General features: G+C 35.0%; 1 protein-coding gene across 2 annotated transcripts in view; it reads right to left on the bottom strand.

Annotated features, from left to right (window-relative positions):
- The window catches only part of CAMKMT (calmodulin-lysine N-methyltransferase), a 175,571-nt gene that overhangs the window by 45,426 nt on the left and 105,130 nt on the right, over positions 1 to 25,015 (bottom strand). The gene's annotated exons all lie outside the window — the stretch shown is intronic.

Below are 25,015 nucleotides of genomic sequence, written 5' to 3'. Positions count from 1 at the left end.
TACATTAATTATTTGATATCCAAAATAAAATTGTTGTCAATTTGAATTGTGAATTTGATTATAAATACATAACATTGGATGGTTACCTATTTGTGTGTGCAATTACTTACACACAATGGTCAATTATTTACACTTGTATAGGCAAAAGAATATCAAAAGACCCCCAAATGGCATTTGAATCTAAAAGGCTATAAATATACTAAAAGACCTAGACAGCAGGGCTACAGATCTCACTGTAAAAGGAAACAGAGTAAAACCAAGAGTTTCATTTAGCAAAAATAAATGTTTCACACTATTTGCTGGCATTTTTGAAGATATTTTTCACCCTGAAAACTCCACAAAGTGTTTACCGTCCCATTTGTACATGTGCCATAAAGCCCATGAAGTCTACACTTCCAGACAGCTTTGTGACAACACTGTAGTGATAATGCTAGAAAGACAATAGCGCTAAATAGTATCATGCCAGATGATGAAATGTTATATACACAGACACATACAAAATGCATTTCTACACCACTTATCACCACATTATATTGTCTCACCACAAGAACGGATCTTACCACACAGGAATTTGATGACATTGTGAATTTCTATTGTTCAAATTCTTCAGGTTAGGAACCACACCAAGAGACATTGACATATTAAGTTACTTAAATACACTGAATGAAATTCTGGGAAGGTCAAGAATAACGCCTGACTCATCCAAAATCCTTAAGGTATGATTTAACAAAAAACAAAACAAAACAAAAAACCACACCCAAACTTTTCCCACAGAGAAAAAAAAACATTAGTGCTGTGAATACATTAAACCAGGTTTCTTTTAACCTGTTCTTCAAACCAAACTTTAGCTCATGTGGACACATGTACACACATACTTCCCTATGAAAATGCTTTGTGTAACCATCAGGTGGAGCATCGCTTCTCCAAAGTAACAAAAAATCTGTTTATTTTCCTGTTTTATTACAACCTACTTCCATTTAAAAATGCTGAATTCTCTGGGAGATTAGAGAAAATTCAGTTCTAAAAATAAACTATCCAATATTAAAAAATAAATAAATCACTGCTTCTCCACAGCAGCTTTAACACAAATTTTACAGAACGCCACCATAAATTTGCATAGCAAATATTGAGATCTGATGTAAAGTTCTTAAAGTAAGGCATACTATCAGATAATGTTCAGCAATGATGGAGTGCTGGGAATTTGAAGACATTGCCTTTTTAAAGAAGACATTTGATTTCAGAGGTGTTAGTTCTCTGCACTGCTTCATAGGTACAAAGAAGTCAGAGTAGCTGCTGATTACTTCAATTGGCATAGCACGAGATTAGTGCAACTCTGCTCTACTGTCTGCCACTGCTATACACAGCAAACAAAGGCACAACTGGAGGTGACAGGTGAACCATCCCTTGAAGCTCTGAGTAGAAGGTATATAGCTGTCCTTCAAATGCCTCACTTGTACTAGGAGATTAACAAGTTTCTTTCCAAGCCAAGCCAAATGGCAAGTTTTCTTTGTCACTTTTTCCTAGCACTTCACACAGCCACACGTAAAGATGTCTGAACTAAAAACATTATTTTATCAATGTTGATTTTTTACTTGCATTATTAAGCTGTGTGTCATCATCAATATTGACTTGAAGTTACCAGTAAATATTAACCATTGAATGCAAAGGCAGTTTACATTTATAAAGTCAACCATCTTCCCAGTTTAATATACTCAAATACATCTTTCTCATATGTCCTAACTGTGGGCTACATGAAATCAGCATACCTGCTCTAATAGTCATCAAATTAGGAGGAAAAAAAAAAAAAGCAATATAGGCACAGAGATTAATAATGTCTCAAACATTATTGCAGCAGTTCTATTGAGCAACTAAGGTTTACTGACTGCATGAAAGATATATTGTTGGTAGAGGGCAGAAACTACTACTGTAACACAGTTATCACTTAAATTTCAGTATATGAAATCTTATATTTTGGTCACGAGGGAAGGTAAGTTTGACGATTTCCTTCTGGTTAGTTTTTTGTGCATCAGCGCCACTGAGCACAGCCAGAAGCACAGTATATCTGCTGGAGGTCTTAGAAAAATGAGAGAACAAGTAGAAATCAAGGTTCTACAGCCCAACAATTTGGAGAAAAAATCAAAACAAGGCCCTAAACAATAATAAGAACTGTTGTATTGATGAAGCACAAGAATTCACTTTCAAGTGAAAGGAAAACTATGAAGTTGTGGATAGTACCATTAAGACTAAGAAATAGTGGCAGCATAGCATGAGTCTCACAAATATACCTTGCTAGTAATACACAGCATGATTGTCCTAATTGGGTAACTGCTTGAGTAAAAAGCTTGTAATTAACTGCATTGCTGTATTTATTTACATTGCATGAATAGTTCTCAAAAACACTTCCAGCTCTCGACTTTTGTCAAATTCCATACATCAAATACCTAACCAATTAAAAAAAAAAAACAAAAAAAAACAACTATCAAAAATGTTGCTCAGCATAGACAAGCAGGATTTATTTTCACTCATGTAGTACATAAAATCTGACACAAATGAAAGGATATCATAAATCCATGTAACCCAGGGTGCATTTAGTTTTAAAAAACCCCAAACACACATAGCAAGGCACTATTACTAAAAATGTTCAAGTTTTTATCTGCCTTAAAATGCATGTACAGAAAAGTGAAAACCTGGCATAGAAAATGGCTTTCATACTATTATGATGACAACTGTTCAGTCACTCTAGACAAATGAAGAAATAAAAAGAATTGATGTGAGGAAAAGTAGTAAAAAACACTAAAAAAACCCACCCTTCTTGTTGAGTCTGCAGTACAGAGAAATCCAATTTTCAAAACTGTATTCTCAAGTTTACATTTATACCCATCTACAGCACAAGCAGATAAAAGAAGGGTCAGTCTCACTAAATTGGTTGCACATAGTGAGCACATAATTGTAAAACTATTCTCCAACAGAGGTCAAAATTCAGTCTGGGAGCAGATTTTCAAGAGGAACTAGAGAATACTGTGCCCTTCTGGACACTTGGCCACTTCAAGTATTAATGTAAGAGCTAACTGGATTTGAAAGTCCAATTGTCTAATCTGAGACGCTGAATACTGAAATTAATCTTAAGTGCATTTAAAAATGAACAACTTTGGTGACAATCACATACAGCGTAAATAAAAGTACTTAACAGCCTTAGTAGTACCGCCTAACACCTTAGCCTTACTGCGCCTGACACTAACACATGTGAAGAGGAACAATTTTTGACAGGGAGAATGGCTAGCTTACTTTTCCACAGCAGGATTGCTATAAGTGAGTTTGAATAGGTACAAGAACACTAGAAGAAATAGAAGATAAAAAGGGAAATATGTATCACCATTTTTTTTTTCTACGCACATGCATTTTATAGAAACTCATGTCTCCCTTTCAATCTAAAACAGAATTTATGATATTCAGATCATTGGAAAATATGTATAAGCACAGGCTGAGATCTTCAGCCCAGGCAAAATGGCCTCAGCACTGTATCTCTCACTTTCATTCTCATTATTATTCATGACTAGGAGGGAAACATGATGGTTTGCAATCTGCAAATTTCTTTTAGAGTGCGAAACTTAAGAGGCTCGGTGGAACTGATGTGGAAATACAGTAAGAAGTCAAGGCTGTAAATGTACACATACCTCTTCTGTAAGAAAAATTGGCAAGCTGTACAAATCTACTTGTATGATTGTCTTTAACATCCTTTTTTTTTCAAATGAATGAATTTGATTGTGTTGTGTGTGTGTGTGTTTTGTTTTTTTTTTTGCCTAGTTTTCAAATAGTTATTAAAAATTAAACAACACTGGAACAACCCTTTTGTGATTATAGCCTTCATTCCCCTGCAAAAAATAAAAAAAAATAAAAAAACAACCCTGGATCTATAAATTTAGGTACTATTGTAGATGTAAATTACAAAATTTTACATTCAACTATATTAAAACATCTATTCCAAAAATGATTACCAGTTGTGAAAAGCAGACAGGCTTATCACTTGCTGTCAGTTGTTCATGTCTAGTTAAGCAATAATGTGCGAAAACTGCTCTTTTGTTTTGTGTAAGAATTTTGGCAATAGAAGAAATGAACACTCGTTTAATAAAAACTCAGGCTGCTTTTTGCTTTGATGGAGGAAGCAGCTGCCTGTTTTCATTTGCTGCAGAGCAGCAAAACCCATCAATATAATAAGCAGCTTAGATGCATCCATCCACAGCATCTGTAAGGATATAGGGCTATTCGCTCAAAACCAATCCTTGGTTTAATTTTAACAAAGATGTGTCTGACATATTTGAAAATGCATTATAATAGGGTTTTGAAATACTAGCATTTTCTCTTCTCTTTTTAAATACTTTTTACTGATTTTGAAAGGCAAGTATACATAGTGGAATGATAGAAATGATAAAACAAATATTGCTATAGCAAACAGCAGAACTAGCCAAAAAATGCAAAGATGGATCATTAAGGGACGCATTCAGGTTCCCAGATTCTCCTGAGCCTTGAAAATAAAGAAAATCAGTATTTGAATATTTGCAATGAAGGTTTTTATCACCATAGCCAACAGCAGAGAAAGATACTAGAAACAATACTCACAGAAAAAAACCTACAAAGATCATTAGACACAATTGTATTTCCTGAGACACATTTCCCCTTTCCTTGTGTTTAGTTAAATGTATATATATTAATAGTAAAACTTGTTTCCAAAGATAGTTACCAACATCTTTTCTATTTTCACTTGAAGGAAACATAATTTTTAGTAAATCTCAATGGCATGAGTTTGTCCCAAGTGACAACTCCCAATTGCAATTTAAAAAAACAAGCATTAAGAACAGCTATAGTTATCTATAGTTCACACGTAATTAAAAAAGAGGAAGAGAGGGATACAAGACTATCTGAGATATAACTCACAGAACTCTATTTTCCCTCTAAAAATGTGATATGGCACACTTATATTATTAAAAAATTCTTAGGACATTATTATTTTAGTGCTGTTCTGCTTTCTAAGACCTTTCTAAGCTGAGCTTTTAGATGATTTGCACATTAACTGAGAAGTCAGATAATTCTTAATCCTCCTCTTTTTCAGATCCAATAATGGATAAGGGAGCATCTTAGCATGATCAACTAGCAATCTTCCTAGCCTGAGTGGTAGTACACCTGAATTTAGGATTAGTCACTGGGTTTTCATAATATCTGATTTGAATGAGCACTCATTTGAGGAAGTGTAGAAAAAGAATATTCAATGATACTTGAACTGAATTATTTAAATATGTTGCACCAAATTTTGAGTACATGCAAATTTATTTGCTTCAAAACAAAAAGCTATTCTGAAAGGAAGACTTCAAAGAATTATGCCCAGATAAATAGTTGGTTATTTCAAATGAACAACTGTTTTTATGATCAGTATTTGCAGTGTCTTATAATCCATCTTACTTCAGCTGTAGCCTGTACCCCTACCTAGTCAACTGTAATATACAAAATTTACTTCTGTCTGTAGATGAAGAGAGGAAATAAGGAATTTAGTTATTAATTTAGTTATTTTAAAGATATGTCACAGTAGGACAGGGTTACAACCTACAGATTAACTCTAGTTAATAATACCGTTTACCATTCTCAAGTACTTGATACAGAGAAAGGCTGGACTTTTGGAATTGGTGTCTGAGTGTTGGATTTCTCTCATATTTGTGAGGGTCTATTTTAAGAATTCATTTATCAACAGATTAAAAAAATGAAAATAATGCATCTGGGGTCCTAGTAGATTCTAATTCATTAGAATCAAATTAGAATTCGTTTCTGCTTTATCAAACTGTCATTCTACTTAGTTCACCAAACCACTAGCACAGCATCTGCTCTGTGCTGCCAGGAGTTATTAATTGTGTGCAAGTGGAAATAACAACTGTGTACAGACTTCAGTTTGAATGCTTTGGACCACCTCTAACAAAACTATACTTGGAACTTCACTAACCAGCAACTAACATGCATCTCACATACTCTTAAATGAAATGATTAGGTCATGAGATTTCATGAGCATCCATCCTTTCTCTGTAGATGTCTTCAAGTAATCTTATGCACAATTTTTCTAGTAGTATATACTATTGATAATCACCTTCATCAGCGTTGTTATCATCTCTTATACTGAATTTGGTTGGTACAGAGTTTTTCTCTTGAGTTCACTGCAAAAGGATGAGTCCCTTTCAGACATCTCACCTATTTGCAGACCCACATGCATCTATGTTCCATAGGAATTAAGACTGCATCAAAGCAAAAGTTATTTATAATGAGGGGAAATATACAAAGTTTTTCTGAAAGGCCAAATAAGCACAAAGATCTTTACAGATCCTTCTGAGTCAAGTTTGAAATGGATTTTTAGATCATTACAAGACAACTTACACTTCTCTTTTTTATGACTAGTTTTGGCCTGAACAAGTTTCAAAAGCCTGTGCTGTTGATGAGACACCTTTCAGTAGCACTGAATACAATGGGCCAGATCTTCAGCTAGTACTATGAAGTGTAACTTCATTGACAATTTAGCTATGGCAGTATATCCCAGCTATTGGACCAATCCTGAATTTGAAATACACAGCTGATAATGTCTTTCTGAGAAAATAACTAGCCTTCATTATACTAGTATATGCTAGTATTACTGCTTTAGATCACTTTTTAGATTTCAGTCCAAGAAAATCCTCCTCAAGAAATCAGCATCTCAGTGGATGGACTATGGTAAGGGAGAATGCAAAAATGATGAGCAGAATTTAGTCTCTGAAACAGTCTGAAATACAAACAACCACTGTTCCCTGATTACTTTCACATTTTCCATGTTACTGTAATAAACTACGACTTAACTGGCCACATTCTTATTCCACAAGGCACAAATAATGCAAAGGAGCAGCACAGGTGCTCCAAGAATTAATCTGAAAAACATTGTAGAGCTATACATATATATTCTTTTACACTCTGAGACAGAAGGGCTCTAAGGTCAAGAATAATGTATTTTAACTGAGACACATAGCCTATGAACTAATTACATTTGACAAAAAAAAAAAATATCTCAGAACATCTAGTGAATTGAGTCACAAAACAAAGGAAAAATATCTAAGCAAATCACTACACCCAATTTAACTGAATGAGGGCAGGAAAAGGCTTATGAGCTCACCTCAAAACATCTTTAGGATTTTTCTCGGTAGGTCTTGAAATGAAGTTTATTATTTTCTTAAAGTGAGTGCATACTTGCTGATTTCTGGAATTGAAGCATAGAAGCACACCAGCACAGAAATTGGCCCCCATTTTTTGACACCATAATTTTAGAACTGGATTTTTTCCTTGCATGCTCAGGTCTTGCTCATTCTCAACTCACCACAGACCCTTGGTGGCACTAAGATTCTCTCCAGAGAGAAGCAAATCATAGAATTATAAAGTGGCTTGGGTCGGAAGAGACCCCAAGGATCAGCAAGTTCCAATCTCCCTACCATAGGCAAGGCCACCAACCTCTAGATCTGATACTAGATTAGGTTGCCCAGGGCAACCTGGTCTTGAACGCTTCCAGGGACAGAGAACCCATAACCTCTCTGAGCAGCCTGTTCCAGTACCTCACTACTAAGTAAAGATCTTCCTCATGACATCCAATCTAAACCTTTCCTCCTTGAGCTTAAAACCATCTCCCCTGTCCTATCACTATACTCAAGTAAAAAGTTTATTTCCCCCTTTTTATAATCCCCTTGTCTCCTTGCATTCTTCTCCAGGCTGAGTAAGCTCAGCTCCTTCAAACTGTCTTCATAGGAGAGGTGCTCCAGCCCTCTGATCATCCTCATGGCCTTCCTATGGTTCCTCTCCAACAGCTCCACATCCTTCCTGTACTGGGAGCATGCAGTGTTCCAGATTGGGTCTCATAAGGGTAGAGTAAAGAGGGACAATCACATCCCTATCCCTGCTGGCCACTCCTCCTCTGATAATAGCAAAGTTTTCACTTAGGCCCTATTATACTTTAAGGCAGATACTGATTTTTACTAACTGCAAAGCCAAGAGAGTTAGTCGTCACTTTCCACAGCATTTCTCTTCACAATGAATTCTTATACAGCAGGTAGACCATTCAATAGCTAGGCTACATCTTTTCCCAATGACATTTAAGCTCAGACTTTCAAGATGGAGAGATAAGTGTACAATCTTTTGAAATTCAAACTTTTTCCTTAAGGATTAAACATATTGCAATACTATTTTCATATAGCTCTCCATCAGTAAATGAATAACACTATAATAATGAGGAAAACCGCGTTCTTAAAAGTAGTTGTGTACCTCCACTACAGTAATCAGTAGTTAACAACAAATTGGAGAACATTCCTGTTGCTCCTCTTTTTCCCTTTCAAGAGTTTTAGTCACAATACAAGAGTAATTTACTGTTATTTCTGGGTAAGAGAGGGGGGTGAACGAGGAAGAGATAATGAAATATATGCAATTTTCAAATATAACACACTGTTGAAAATGTAATTCTCTGTGTGTTCTGTACTGAAAATATGTTCTATATTCCTGGATTGTCTTTGCTATCAGGAGCAGGATTGAAATCTCCACTTTAGTATTTATCTGAGGCTGTGATAGCTCAGTTGTCTGCCTCCAAATGCCAAGATAGGGGGAATCTCATCAACCAGAGACCAGCTGCATGATGGGCAGTTAATAGATATATCAAACCTTAGGATATATGCTAAGCTGAGGAGATGATTGGTCGGTTGATATACTGATTGATTAGCATAGGGAGAATGGGTTTCTTCTTGACAACCTAAGATTATGCTTCAGCTAAGCTCAAATTGCTTACACCTCTTCTATTGGGTTTAAAATTACAGTCCTGTCATCTAAAATCTCTCTTCAATGAAATTTTTACCATATATAAAAATTAAAGGGAAAAAGAAAGTAGGTGCAATGGATAAGAGTAAATGGAGTAGATATATTTCATACTACTGCTGTTGGTACCACCAGAAAAAAAGTTGATAAGTAAATCCACTTGAAACATGTTACATATTCTGTAAACTACTAGAGAGCACTTTACAATAATTTACAGGGGGAGAAGTTCAAAATACTAAAAGGAATCAGTGCTGATATTATTGCTTTAAAAAAACCCACCACAGTAGTTATTAAGCAAAGTAATTATACAGCTGTGATACTACTAATACATTTTTGTCCTCTTTATAGAGGCACTTTCTAGTTTTAGCTGAAATGCATTTAAATTATATTATAGATATCAGAGAAACATCAAATAATTGCATCAGAATGAATCTTCTCAGTGAGCGCTTACATTCTAAAAGCTAAAGAAGCAACATATATACTTTCATATTTTTCCTATACAAGTCCAGAATTTTTGACCACAAAAGCAGATTTCTAAAATATACAGTAAATAAAATTTTGACTGCATCATTAGCAGGGCATTGTGATTTAAAGAAAACACAATATTAAAAAAAACAAAACAACACTAACACTTACTATACTGTGTAATTACATGTTGCCAAAACAAATGCATTTCTTACACATATCATCCCTTTAATTCCCAACATTACATGTTCTCCATAATACCAGGCTTTGTCAGCTGAGTAAGATACAAGGGCTATTAAATAAAACATTTGGAAAAAAAAAAACCAACACAAAAACAACAGCAACAACAGCAAAAACCCCACCACCCTTTTTATTGTCTTTAATTTGATACTTTGAAACACTTCTCTGCTTGGGCAAACAAGAATTTAGTGGTCATGTAACAAAAGGGAAGTGGTTCACTGAGAATGTTGAAATCTGCATTAATAAATAAAACTGGTTTCCTCAGATTCTTTTTCTTCTCTTTCGTATCTGCTACAAGCGGTAGGGGATCAGCTGCAACTCAAATCCCCAGCTGAACAACCCAAATACAACTGAGTGAGCAGACTTAAAACAAGGCCATTTATTGGTGCCTGTTATGCAAACAAAGCATCCAAGTCTTAGAAACAGATGTCAACTGAAGCATATGCTTACTGTAAACTGGAATTTGATTCTCTTTATAAAAATAGACTTAAATGGGCCTTCAGAGACTAGGCTGCCTCTTGTTGTATACCGTTGCCTAACTTGATTCAGCCTTTAGCTTTTTAAAAGATGAATAGACTGATATCCAAGGGCAAAAAAAATAAAAGTAAAAAAAAAAAAAAAAAAAAAAAAATTAAATGGGAAATAAATGATAACATGTTGGAGCAGTTCCCAGAAGCAATTTTACAGATTTTCTCTAAAAACACAAGACAGGAAGTTCAAAGCGCAGTGCAGGTCACCTATGGCATGTCGAGTTATCATTTTTATACCACTTAGGGTGAAAAAGGGACTTTATGTTCAAGTGGCAAGTTTAGTACTCTGCTTTTTCTTCTTCTGTTTTTTTTTTTTTTTTTTTTTTTTTAACCTCTTCTCACATCTTGATGCCTTTTAAATGTCACTTATTTTACATGAGGCAGTTGGTGGAGACATGAGTCAACAGCAATCAGAACCATTATCCCCTGCAGCGAGCCCTGGTCCTAATGCATTATGACACCTTAGCTGGCCAGCCACCGATTTACCTTTCTGCTTCTTAGGGAATTAAGTGGCATCATGTGAAAATGGTTGTGATATGAACAGCATGGGCATAACTGGTATTAAATTTACCTCTCAGCCTAAGTGAATTTTCCTCACATGTGACTAATCAAAATGAAAGCTGTGGACATGGGCAGATCTGGCCAGCACTTCTCCACCCCTGGGATTGGGGCTATTTTGTTTTATCTCTTTGTACAAGCTGGCAGAAGTTTAAAGTGAAGGGGATAATCCAGTGCTGGTGTCTTTATGAAATAACATCCTTACATGAAGAGGCTTTTAACTGTCTGTCGCTGTCCTCTCAAAAAAAAAAAAAAAAAAAAAGAGCGTGACAATCTCATTTTGCTGAGCACCCTCCCATGAAAGGAGAAAATAATAGCCATAACAGCTATGGCTAGTACTGACCTTACATGATCCATTATCCACTAAACACTTTAAAAGTCAGTTTTACATACACTGTGGGGGAAATTAGAAAACTATCACAATCATTTTCACTTTAGTGAATTTGTGTTCTGTTTGAAGTCAGTTACTCGATACCCTCATCCATAACTCTCTGCATCATTCCACAAAAAGATAAAGGAACTCTTGCTTTAAAAATCGATCTTGTGCAAAAAGAGGAAACATACCATACTTTTCCTATTCTGATTAATAAAGATACTGAAAGCACTGAAACTCAATTTGGCATGAACTTTCTTCAGAGTAAATGTGAAATAATACAAAAATCATTATATAATTTAGAAGTGTTCACATCAGTACGAATATATATTTATCAATCATCGCAGCTGAGATAAGTAGGCTCCAAAGAAAGTGCAGGCAGAGCAATTATCATCCTGTGCAGTCAGATATTTATCCACAGACTAGAGCGACTTGTATTTTACTACAAATCAACTGTGAATGTTACCCAACAATAACAGCAGAGCTACTGTTTCCCAGTGTACCGTAGTCATTTTCTAACAACTTCATTGTACAGGACAAAAATGCCTGGAGCATGAAGTCCTCTTCTTGCAAGACCGCTCAACCTTCTGCAGCCATGAGAATTAATTTCTAACACATGAACTTACCGTTCGCTCTAAGTTAAAGTCAGTAGTCACCTGAAGCTAAAATCAGAAAAAATGCCTTAAATTTTCATCAAATAAATGCTGATTAGAAGCTATATAACTCAGTGGCTCAAATGTTAAGATTAACCCAGTAAGATAGTTGATGATTTCTACAAACGCAGGAGAAACTATTAACCATGCATAGAACTTGGCTAGGTACCCTTTATTTTATCAATGAGGCCGCATAATTAAGGTCAAGTTAATGTACAGATTGAAATTTAGGGAGCATATCAATTAAGATAAACAGGAAAATTACCTATTCCTATTAGGATTAGCCTCAAGTGGAAGGGTTGGTTCAGAACATTACAATTAATTTGGTAAGGAAGACTGATCTATAGTAAAGTTAAATCTGGAACTGATAAGGTGACATATTTTCCCCAAAAGTTACAGTAAAAAGAAATCAGAAAAAGATGAACTTCTTTTCCTTTTATGTTTTTCCTTTCTTCTATTTTCCTTAAAAACAAAAATTCCACAGCAAAAGTGGTTGCCAAAGGTGTATATACCTTCTGTTGTTTTGTTGTTGTTGTTATTGCTGGTTTTATCTCTTTCTTAGTTTGAGACTCAAACAGACATTGAAATAATACAGACAGAAGAGTGGAAGGCTCCTCATTTTCCATATATTATACACTGGAGTCACTGTAAAAATATCTGGACCGAATAGATATTTGTAAATATTCACTGAATGTTATCATGTTTAATTCCCTAAAGAACAAGGATTATTATTCCTGAGTTTAACAAGAAACATGACTGCGATAAAAATGCAAGCAAAAGTGATAATCTTCATTACCTAGAGGGTTCTGTCATCTCCTATTTAGTCATGCCCACTTCAACTTTCTCAAAAACGATTAAAACTAATAAAAAATCCATTAATTGTACCTGTTTGCTTTTATTGCTTTTGTGACACGACAAAGAAACTAGGAGAAGTATGAATACAACATTGAAACCCAATCTTCTGTGTAATGGAGAGTTATGGAAGTACTCCACTGATACCCTCTGTTGGAAATTCTGCACCTAATACATGCTACTTCTTTGTTTTCCAAACATGAGATAACAGAAAACAAAATAAAGGTGGCAGACTTGGTAGAGTCAAGCTTCCACTGATTTGAGTAAATGACTCAAGCAATGATTTGAGTAACGTTAACTTGAGTTAAGAGTGAAAATATGGTACTAGGATAATGGTTTTTCAAATGCTTATCTTGTATGCTTTCCATTTGCTACCTGGTAGAAGCACATCTGGGGAGCTGAGTTTTTACATATCAACAAAACCACCAATGTGTGCGTGTATTTGTTTCCATCACAGAGTCGTGGTGGGAAGCAACGGTTCACAGAATTAATACCATTAGCTTTTTTTCCAGCAACTATATACCTCCAAAGTAAATTCCAAAGAACCCAGGGGAATTAGTCCTGATAGACCTCCTTGGGGGCAATCTGGTTTGACAGCTCTGCCAGCGCAGAAATCCCCACGCCCTGCCTGACACAACCAATGCAAGCACTGCTCACATTCTGTCCTCTCCAACTTCTCTTTCCACAAGAGTGGCTTGAAAAGTGTTACACCGCCCTGACTGCTGCAGCACTGGGCATGTTCACTGCATCTCACAGTCACAGCACATGAATGAACATAGCATGTCTATTAGCAGACTTGCCTTCTGACTTCAGTTTGACTGAGTACAGAATCATTCTTTACATAATCTTGTTTTTGAATAGCATTCTGGAATTTATATTCTGTGATCTATGCTGGCTTGTTATATTACAGTGTTCACATTATTTAATAATGATCCTAATGCTCAATTTGGTTTTTGGTTTCTTTTTTCCTCCTCTATTTTAAACATATACTGTGACACACAAAATACTATTTCTAGTGAATTAATATGCAAACTATAGGAACTCTATCATACCCCACAGAGGGGCAATACATTTTGATAGCCTCTAAGTAATGTTGAGATATTTATATTCAAAACAAATACGAATGCAAGTATTTAACCTCACTAAAGAAGTAATATCATATTTCAATATCACATCTTTGATTCAGCTGTAAATTGCTGTAACAAACTGTTCCAATAAAAAGCTTCTACTGGTCATAAATCTGGGAACATATGTGCCAGAGAAGACATTGACATTGCTGTCATATTGCTTATTAGGGCAACAAAACATTTCTTTCTTCTAGGAAAGAAAAGTCAAAAAGATATCTATGTATTTTTTGCTAACATCTCCGAACAGGAAATAAGAAAAAAATATATACATGTAGCTTAATGGCACCATCTTAATTATGTCCTGGGTATTGTTGTACACCTTAGTTTTGCTAGGTACAATAAAAAGGAGAAATGTTAGAGCAACCAAGCAGGTGGTCTTTGGAACTAGATTACATATCTCAGAAATAAGAGAGAAGTGATGCATTCAACCCTTCTGTTTGGACAGAGGAGACTGTATGACCAATGAGCTAGGAAACTGAAGCATATCACCAAGTGCTATCACACTGTTCCTCTAAAAAGCAAACAACCTCACTTCTTGTGATACACACAGAATCATTTCAGAATTGTTGGTAATGTCTGCTATATTAGACAGGTGGTTGTATCATGAAACCATATATAAGTCACCACAATTAAAACTCATGTTCACTATGTTAATCTACGTAAACTGGGAAAAGAAAAAAAAAAGCCAAACCCTGCACAGAATGCTTTTCTTAGTATCTAACCATTCATATATGTAAACACATGTTCAAAACTCACTTAAAAAACCAATAAGGAGCAGTATTGTACTTGAAGTGTTTTTCCATGATCTAACATTGATTTTATATGTATAACAGAGCATTTTGAAAATTCAGACTTTAATCTTACCTTTATTTAACCTTTGTGTAACTCTATTGCCTTCTCAAGCAGAGAAGAGAAAACTTACATTTAAGAATAGAAAGTAACTTGTCTAGTCGCAAAGAACTTAAATACCTCTGAGTTCTCCAATAGAGAGATGAGTAGTGCTCTACTACGGCCAACTTTTATTGTAGATTTCCCAAAATACCCAGGTTATCTTCAGTGTATGTTTCAGAGCAGTTAACAATTGCAATCAGCGTTCTTGAGAATGGTCATTAAAAATAAATAATTCTCTGAAATTGTGTTTCAAAAAATGTAAACATTTTTCCATCTGTGCTGCCTTGGTATGGGAAGAAATTAAAAAAGAAGTAGATTTTTATACCTCGCTTATTTCTGATATGCATTAGAAATAACATTTAGCAATACATTATAATCACTTGATAATTATACGTGCGTGTTCTTAGACAAGCAACAGATCAGTTGACATTACTGTAAAACAGTAAAAAAAAAAAGTTTCTTGCAACTAGGCCTCTTCAAGATGAATTGTCTTTCTCTATATATTCTCATGGGGAGCTGCTCTAGGCTAGAGACCTATTTCCTCCTTGTATAACTTCTGACAGCACACACAACTCCCACCTAACCTCTCTATTAGTTGAAGAAGATGTAAGATAGCACATTTCCTATCCACCAGGCTGTTCTCAGCCACAAAACTGCAACCAAACTGAGCAGAACAGGAATGATTTCAAAACACGTCTGGAGAGTTGCTGGTAAGCATCTACCATCTCTTCTTCAAATGGCAGCCTAGGTGTGCATCCCTCACTGAGCCAGCCCCAGGCAGAACTGCAATTGCAGTGACAGATGCCAGCAGACAGGTCTGAAAACCTTCCAAATGAGCAATTCGAGGTCTGCTGCACTAAACACAGCACAGGTCCTGGTTAATTTCCTGGATGGTTTAACATTTGGAGAAGGTACGAATGGAGTACCGTAACCCTCAAAGTGCATGTGTCTGCTGTATACGCATTCTTAAGCAAAGTCAGATACAGGCTGTGCTTGCCTTCAGCACATGCTGAGCATCAGACTTCTGCTTTGTCTTTTGATCCTTATCCCTACAAACAGATCCTTTGCAAATAATGAGGAAGATAGTTTGGTGAAATCCCATTGTGTGTCTGACTAATATCCTTTGAAATAAAGACGGAGGGACAGCAGAAAAGAGAGAACTGAGGAAAAGGGTTTAGAGCAGAAAAGAAAAGGTGTAGATGAGGGCTTGTGGGTAATGCCTTGATTACCAGCAGATCATTCATAATGGTGGTCCTGGCAGGGACAAAATGCAGAAAAGAAGAGAAAGGAAGTTGACAGAAAGGAGAACTTATTGTTATTCTTGATCACACCTTCAAACTTCATGGATTAGGAGAGCTGGTGGGTTGGGTTCTATAGAAACACTAGTATTTCTCTTCATAAAATGACCAATGACCTCTTGCTGAAGTCTATGTAACCTCCGTGTCAGAGCAAAGGGCTATTCCTATAGCCTGCCCTCTGTGCCAAGCAATGCAGTATTTTGCATAGTTCTCAAGACATTCAGAGAGCTGACTTTAAAGAGTTCTTCTTTCAAACTAAAAATCATCAGCCACAGGAAATCTTCCGTTGGCCACTTCTTAAGCCCTCTACACAACATACACATCTCTTAACACCTGGCATATCCATGCACTGGAATGTTCTGTCTGCTGTGCAGAGAAGGCCAGCTTTCTACTAGCTGAACCTCTGGATATTCACCAACTTCTCCAAGTTCCATTTTGCAGTCACAGCTAACGAAGCTCAAGACAAATTAAGTAGAAAACTGTATTTGAATATCCAGTTTTCATGCTGCCATGCACAAGCATAAAAATAAGAGTCCTGGAAATATTTGTAAAGTTTTAAGCAAAATACTAATCTGTGTGAAATAAAATTTGGATTTTTTTCACAGAAACATTAGCATGGAAACATAAACAATTAAAATAACTGCCTATCGTAAAAGATCTTATTTGCTACTTGAGTATGAATACAGCTATAGCCAAAAAGTATTTTACTAAGACAACCTAAGCTATCATTTCAAGACTCTCAGGGATTAGTGAAGCAGCATTTTAAAGAGAAGCAGTAGGACTACATTTAAGGTTTATATTATTTTTAAATTCTTCTGCCTAAGAATTTACAAAGACTGGATTGCAATTAAGACAACACTGCTGCACTGCTAGCAATCTGTATTTTACTTCATGATGACTGAAGTCCTCATGTAGCTATAGATTTTTGTAGGAGAAATAGCAAGTCTTATTTCATACAGTTGCAAAATTGGTCTCCATTAATTAAAACTGAACCCACTGTTGACACAAAAATAGAAAGAAATAGTTATGGGTAAGCAATCTTGAAATCTGTTTCTTCCTTTTCATTTACAAAGTGAGCGATTCAAATATTTTTGAAGATTCTGGCTCACCTGACTTAGAGGTCGTGCAATTTGAAACCACACTGCAGACAACTCCAGGCAGCCAGATTCCGAAACATGCACTAGCATGGAACAATGTGCATGCACAAAACTGAATTTCTACTGTTACTATGCATATAATGTCTTAATGTTGTTGGTTTTTTTTTTTTCTAAAATCTGATTTTTTTCCCCAGATTTGGCAAGAAATAAGACCCGGAAAGCTTATCACACTAAAACAACTAAGTATCATGAATCAAGTTGAACACAATGGTTATTTTCTATTCATCATACATACATGAGGTGGTACACAACAATAAATGCACCTCTAAGTTACTGATGCACCCATTTTGTTGTACTTAAACAGATGATGCCTGCATAGACCACAGTGATCATAGCAACACATTATGTTGCGGTTTTGATACAATGCGTATGAACCTTGGTTACTAGGTATAAAATAAAAATTACAAATGTGACTCAATCTACTGCAATCATTCAGAAAAGGTGAAATTTGCAGATTTTTCATAGTTTATTTTTCTTTGGTATTACAAGTATTATATTTTCCTGTGATAAATAATGTGAAAACATCGCAAAAGAATTCTACAAGTTGGCATAGTAATAACATTTTGGACAGATCATAATACGAAGAATTTACATAATACAATTTAACGCATGATGTTGGGGAAATTCTTACAATGTGAAAATATCTGCTTGTAAGTCGTATGGGTGAAGAAGCGTAAAACAAACCTGAGAGGTTCTGGCATCCAAGAGGTGCTCTTCACAATGTGCATTAATTGAGGATTATGGATTTCTGCAGTTTGTATTAGCAGCATTTAAAAATGTACTTCATGTAGTGACATTGTCAAAATATAGTATCCTGAGTGTGATTTTTTTGCAGAACAGTCCCCTCTTGAGGAGAATATTCTCAAACTCAAAGTTCTTGGCTATTCAATCTGGAAATATTTTCACATGTCTTATCACTTGGTAACCCATTTAAGGCAACTGAGTGCTACTGTTGGGAAGAAGCAAAATAATGTCTTAAAAACAAACTTGGTTTCTGGAAGAATCAAAAACAAGTGATGATTGGACTAGATGGAAATCTTTTCCAACCTTAATGATTCTATGATCCTGTGCGTGATTCATTCCGGAGACAAGAAGTCTTACAAAAAGTAATAAAAAAGTCATAATACTGTGGAATCGTTAATGAGACTACATGAGATTATAAGCAATATACTACTAAGGATATAATAGTACTGACAAAACAATGGACACACAACCTTCCCCAGACTAGTGGGACTACACTTGGAACAGCTTTGCTAATATGTCAGTAAAATGTCACTGGCCTACTAATGGATCTTGATTATATACTTTCATTTTTTCCTATTACTTTTATGTTTGAGTACAAAATGATGAGTAGCAAAAGGAAATATATAAATATATATATTCTAAACAGGAAGGTGAAGTATTAACATCATACAAATGGGTATGAGTCATCACTCCATACTGTCTTCAGAGCTACATACTCATATGAGAGAGGAAATGAGAGGAACTACTGTCTATGTTTACTTATATCTGTCTATAACTTATCTATCTATATCTATCTACCTATAATTTTTACTCATGTAAAAATCCCTATTGTTATTCCACAGTCACCTATTCTGAATCTTGTATCTCTGTGCAAACTAGCGGAGTCACCAACCCATTCTTCTGAGCCATGCAATGCAAAGGAAAAAGAAAGCATAGAGCCAAATTACGTGATTCCTGGTTAGTAGTTTACAACAATTCTAGATGCATCAGAGAAATGTCAATTCATTGTTATGTTGGCAAGTGTAAGGCCCAAGCCTTAGATAGGTTTGCACTGAATTCAAACTGGGATAACAAATACGACCTGGGAATGTGAGAAAACCTAGTTCAATCCTTGAATCTGCTACACATTTCCCACATTACAACCAGCAATTATTTTAATGCATTTCAAGGCATGAATCTTCATTCAGCTCCCAAAACAGTTGTGTGCTTGCTAAAAAAAATTCAATTAATTGCTTTGTGATTGATTCTGCTTCACCTCCTCCTTCTCTTTCTTCCTTAGCTTCTGATGGCACTATCTTCTACTGTATGTTCAAGTACTGGAAAATAATTTTATACTCTAAATTTAGCTACAGAATTTAGACAGTAAATTCTCAAACTCCTCTAGATAATCCATGGATAAAGGTGCTCATCAGAAAAGAGATCTAAGACAGGTTTTCTGAAGTATTCCCCAGCAATGTTTACCCTTCTGCTTACTACATTGGAAGCCCAAAACTCACTGTATCTCTGAGCTAAGTATCTAATTTATTATTATTATTATTATTATTATTTAACCAGTGGCAGTTTCTAATGCATTTGTTTATTTTTGCTTTCTAGTTCCACCCTGCTGAGAGGTAAGCACATTTTGCAAACGTTTTACGAACATTTTTAAAGAACGTTTTATGAACACCATTTTGCTCTTAAAAATATAACATATGTCCATTAGTTTTGTAACTGCCATTTAAAAATGTGTGTTCCTTATTTATGCTAACAAATTGCATGAAAAAGGGTGCAATAGAAGAAAACAAGGTCAAAACATGGTCTATTGGCATTGTTGCCTCCAGCAAGAACCAGTCTGACGTCAACAGATCAAACAGCAACACACATTCAATTTTAAGATATCTGAGAGCAGTAATTATGTATACCAAAAATGAAATATCCTATTCTGCATTAAATTTTCCCATTATAAGCATTACTATTTACCACAAAGAAAAACAGCTACTTATATAGTTTATATAGCTTATATACTTATATAGCTAAACTTATATAGTTAATAGGAACTTAATATAAAGTGGAAAGTATCTTTAATTAAAGGTAGAAACAGTAGAACACTTTTATGGTCATTGAAAACAAAACAAACCCAATTAACTGTTAGGATTAAACATATCACTGAGCTCCACTGCATTTTTATCTTCCACAAGGTTTTAATTTTACTCACCTCACAACTCTGTAAAATTATTTTCTAAAACTATTTGCAATTAGATCACCTAAAACTATTTTAAGAGATGGTTTAAACTTTTAATCCTGCACCCCTGAGACTGCCACTATTAACCTGGCTACAGTTTTTTCCTGTTTCATATGCTTCAGGGACAATTTTTCTACTGAAGAGCAGCTCCACTCATACTGGAAATAACACAGAGCATTAGTCATTACACAGAAGTACGTTTTGGCTTAGGGCAACTGTGGCTTCAATCTCATTGAGAGCAATAGGAGGCAGTGGCAATTTTGGAAGAAGGAAGTTGTCTACGGCATACACTCCATAGGAGAACATTATTCATCAACTCTTGTTGAAGGAGAAAAATCTCTTCTGAAGAGTAACAGCAATAGAAAATCTAGCATTTTAAACCCTTTTATACGCAAGATTTTATTATAAATTGTAGGGAATGGTCATTATTTATCTAATAGGATCTGAAGCAAATACTTGATAAAAAAGAAAACCCGCAAAGTTTTATAATGCACTAGAAATCCTAGTAGACACATCTTTACACTTAAGGTAAGTGGAAGTGGCTGAACTTTCTGCCTCAAACTGCATGTGGAAATTCTGGAGTGGTCTGACTTCTACAACAAATAGTGACTATGGAAGCCTGCAAAACTGCAGCTAACATAATGTTTGGCTTAAAACTGTGCTATCTTTTGCTTTAAAAACTACTTAATACAGCTGCAATCAATGATTTCAGAGAGGCTAATACAATTTATTTGGAATGCTTTACATTAGATTGAATTATCACTGGTATTTTCTCCTTCCTCACTATTATTAAATGTCTCATCCTGCATCTGCAGACTAACTGTCCAAAAAAAAAAAAAAAAAAAAAAAAAAAGGTCGAATAAACCCTTTATCTCCTGAAAATTACCAAAGAACCAGAAGATTTGCATTGATTGAACTGACAACCTGAGCTGGAGGAGTTCCATCTAAACAGATGAACAGACTTATTTCTTTTTAAAAAGAACATATATGTGATTTCTCAAGATTGCTGACTATGAACATTTTCGTATTCTGAATCAGGATTATTTTAAGAAAACTCAGTCAAGTTCATGATCAAGTTTTACTTCAAAATCACTGAAATTTCACATTCACAATTATTTTAATGGAATGTAATGAATCTATTTAACCCTGACCAAAAGTTGTCACTAGGAAACAGCATGAAGGCACTTATCATGTGTTGTCATTTCTCTTTATCACACACAGTAGGTTATTATTTCCAATAGCTTCCATAACAAAATATCACCAGCAGCACTGCATACACACTTCAATCTTAAAATGAATTACCTTCAGTAGTTTCTCTACTAATATGCTGTAGTGGGATACTGACTGTATGTTTCACTACCTCCTTTGTTCTGTGCAAGAAAGTTCTTGCTGACCTGTTACAGGATTTTATATTTTATGCTTTTAGCTTTCTGTTAGTTGGTATAACCATTATGCTTGCATAGATCAGAGGACAATCAGTATCCGAATAGCAGCTGTAAAGTCTTTAAAGTGATGCAGACTTTTGCTTATGCATAATTTTAATAATGTAAAAAATAACCTTTACCTCAAAAACTAAGCTGTGTTTTTTGGGAAAACAAAACAAAACAAAACAAAAAAACCCTGCAGTTTAAAAGAAAAAACAATAAATCTGAGGCTGAATACAAACTCACCAAAATTCAATTGTAATAGATAGTGTTTTAAAGATAATGCACTTCGAAAAGTTTTTGACTTACCAATATTTCATCTTATTAAAAATTTCACTGAACAGTAAATAAAAGAGTTACAAAAAATCAGTGGAATACAAAAAGTTAGCATATATATTTTTGACAAATTAACTAAACACCACCTGACATTAATGAGAACTCTGTGAGGAAATTACTGATGAACAGCTTAGATTAAATACCAAAATTTCCACAAGGATTTGAAAAGAGACTACAGTGTTCAAATATGAAACAGTAGAATACTATGGAAGAAATCAGAAAGATTTACATTTTGAGAAAAAAAATACAAAGGCTGATCGGAGAGTATTCCCTCCGATTTTATGATGTACTGCCAGAAAAGGAATCATGCAATGGTTTTTAAAGATCACAATATAACATTAAAATCACAAAGGGAATAATGCAATATAATATGAATCTCAATATAAAGCTTTCGAATGTGTATAATTACACCAGTTATGTTTAGAAGTTGTATTTGTTTGCCAGGAGAGAAGTTTAAAAGGCCATTGTATAAAGCGATACCACACAACTTTCTCTTTCAATCTTACTTAATATGGAATTATAGCAAGATAATATTGTGACTACTTCAAAAGCAAGGTCATCACATCTTAATTCAAAATGCGAACAAAATAAAACATGCAATTTTCATACTCTCTGCTTTTCAATGTGCAACAGAGCCATTTAACTACTATAAGAAGGTTTTTCAGTTGTGATATACTGGTTTTGGTTGATCTACACCTTCCTAACAGTTACTAAAATTAATTTATTTTGCAAATTTTCAAATGAAAACACCTTGAAGATTGTGAACATCTCAAGTCAAAATTAACATCTCAAAAGTGTATGAAGAATTACAATATCCTCACTTCAGATTCCCCCAAAGGTGGTATTTCAACAGACAGAGATGAGAGAGGGGTACATCATGGCTCTACAGGATGATTTTCAAAGCTTTGCAGATTTTTCTCTCTTCTTGAGATAGACTGTCAATGGTCTTGGCAGCCTTTTAAAGCCTGAAATGATGAAGGTAAAGAGAAAGAATGTCCAAAAATATGAGGCTGAAAGAGTCGCTTCAGCCTATAGAAGTGTTTGTTGCTAATTTATATTTTAGGAATTTTTCAGAAGTATCTCAATTCTTAGCTGCCCACATCTTGATACATATTTCAATAGATATATTGAAACATGAATGGCAAACTAATGAAGACTCAAAAGCCTTCTGAGGTACCTAAATTTGTACACAGCTGAAGACATCTACATCAAATCAAAGCAGATAGGAGTATAAATCTATGCTATGACAAAGCAGATAGAACAGGTGCTTTCAACAGTTATTTTCTGGACAGAACCACTAGGAAACAACAAATATCTTATTCACATTCTCCCATGCAGGAATGATCTTCTCCTCCTTAAGTTCATTCACAGATTCAGATACTTTTCAAGTTAGGGGAAACACATCAGTCTAGATCATGGTCTAAAATTGTTTCATGATGACTATTTAAAGAAAGAAAACAGCAAGTGAAGAAATTCATCTAAGAGGTTTTTTAAATTTAAATATTCTGAGCCATAGTGATTTTACTATTTTTACGTTTATAAAGTTAAATTTTTATTTAAACATTAGTTTTGAAGACCTACTTTTGAAAGTTCAATACAGTTAAAAGCAGTATTTTTGTCATAAAACACAAGCAAAAGTCTTTTCTTAGATGATCTTAGTGGTCTTTTCCAGCCTTAATTATCCCACTCTATTCTACCCCATTCTATTCAACCCCATTCTATTCTATCCCATCTCTTCTTAGAAATCACACCAAAATTGTCTCCTGGAATTTCCTCTGCAGAATATTTTCATGAAAAATTCCTGGGTGTTACAGTTAGGGCTTCCATGACATCCCCTCTTGTTGTCCTTCAGAAATAGTACTGACTGATCAAGATTGATTGTTGTCCTTCAGAAATAATACTGACTGATCGAGAAATTCTTATTTGTGCCACAGATAAAAAGAAACGCTTCTGAGTTTTAATCTCTATGAAAAAAAAAGAAAAAGAAAAAGAAAGTACAAGCAATAATAACACCTGAATTTAAGGGGGAAAAAAATAAAAAGCTTTTTCTGTCAGCAGTAAGTCATGAAGCAGGGCAGAATTACAATATAAGAAAGGAGTAGATGCCATTGCCATACTCCCTGGAGGTGATATCGAGGTAATGGGGATAGATTAGATGACCTTTGGAGCTCACTTCTAACCTTATTTCCTACAGACTATGATATCTTCTCCAAGTTCCAGAGAGAAGGCAGATAAGAGCTGATTTCTTTGGGAAGGTATTAGTTAGACTACAACCATAACAGAACTGCTGCAAGAGTAAATGGATATATCATTCCCCATAACAAAAGTACTGACATTTCAAGGGAGACATAAAAATCCCAAGCAAGGCATTTCAGGGGATAACAGGAAGCAACTAGAGATTCCAATTATGAACACCTGAAATTTTGTGTTTCATACAAATTGCTTAAATGTTGTTTGTTAACTTTTCATTGAGACAAAGATGCAGTTTGGTGATTTATAATTTTTCAGTGGTTTAGCTTTCAGAGTAACCAAAAGTACTGTATAAGTAAGGAATAACACATATTATGCCAAACATGATTACTGCTCACTGCAGAGTATGCAACCAATATAACCCTAGTGTTGACCTGGATTCCAGTTTAAGCTCCTTCCCAAGGTTGCAGTGCAGTCCCTTTATCCATGGAATGAAATAAATATGATTTCCTTTTCATAAATGTAACAGTTCTAATGATCTTAATTTGGGTAGCCATTCTCTTACTAGCTCCTTGTACCCCACACAGTCAAACCCCTCAGTCCTGGAAACTTACTTGAATGTGTTTCTCCATGAAGACATCTTTCTATCTGCACAATGATATGTCAGAGTTACCCAAATAGGAATGACTATCTCAGCTCAGTATTACAGAATCCTTGTGAAGGTATGGCTAAGAACAGAAAACATCTCAAGAAACTGTCACATGTAGGAGAAGGCAATTTAAATGAATTCAGGTACTTTTGAAACTATTCTTGAAACAGGAATCCTGCAAGTAATTTAACTGTTTCGTATTTAAATCACTCTGGAATACAAGAAAGTTACATTGCCTTAAAAAAAAAAAAATGTTTCTGCTGCAGTTTGTTCATGGGAAAATGCATTACATTTTGTTTATCAGTTCTACATTAGCCACCCATAAGATTCACATGGTCCAAAAATATTTGGTTTTGAACAGCTTTGTAACACTCCGATGGTAACATCTTCTCACACAAGTCTGAATGGATACACTGACACTTCCATATTGTACTGATATTATTTATATTAATAAAAT

This window comes from Coturnix japonica, chromosome 3 (genome assembly GCF_054131305.1).
Source record: "Coturnix japonica strain WE chromosome 3, WE-NBRP24, whole genome shotgun sequence".
Taxonomy (NCBI): domain Eukaryota; kingdom Metazoa; phylum Chordata; class Aves; order Galliformes; family Phasianidae; genus Coturnix; species Coturnix japonica.
This window is presented reverse-complemented; position numbering and strand designations above follow the sequence as displayed.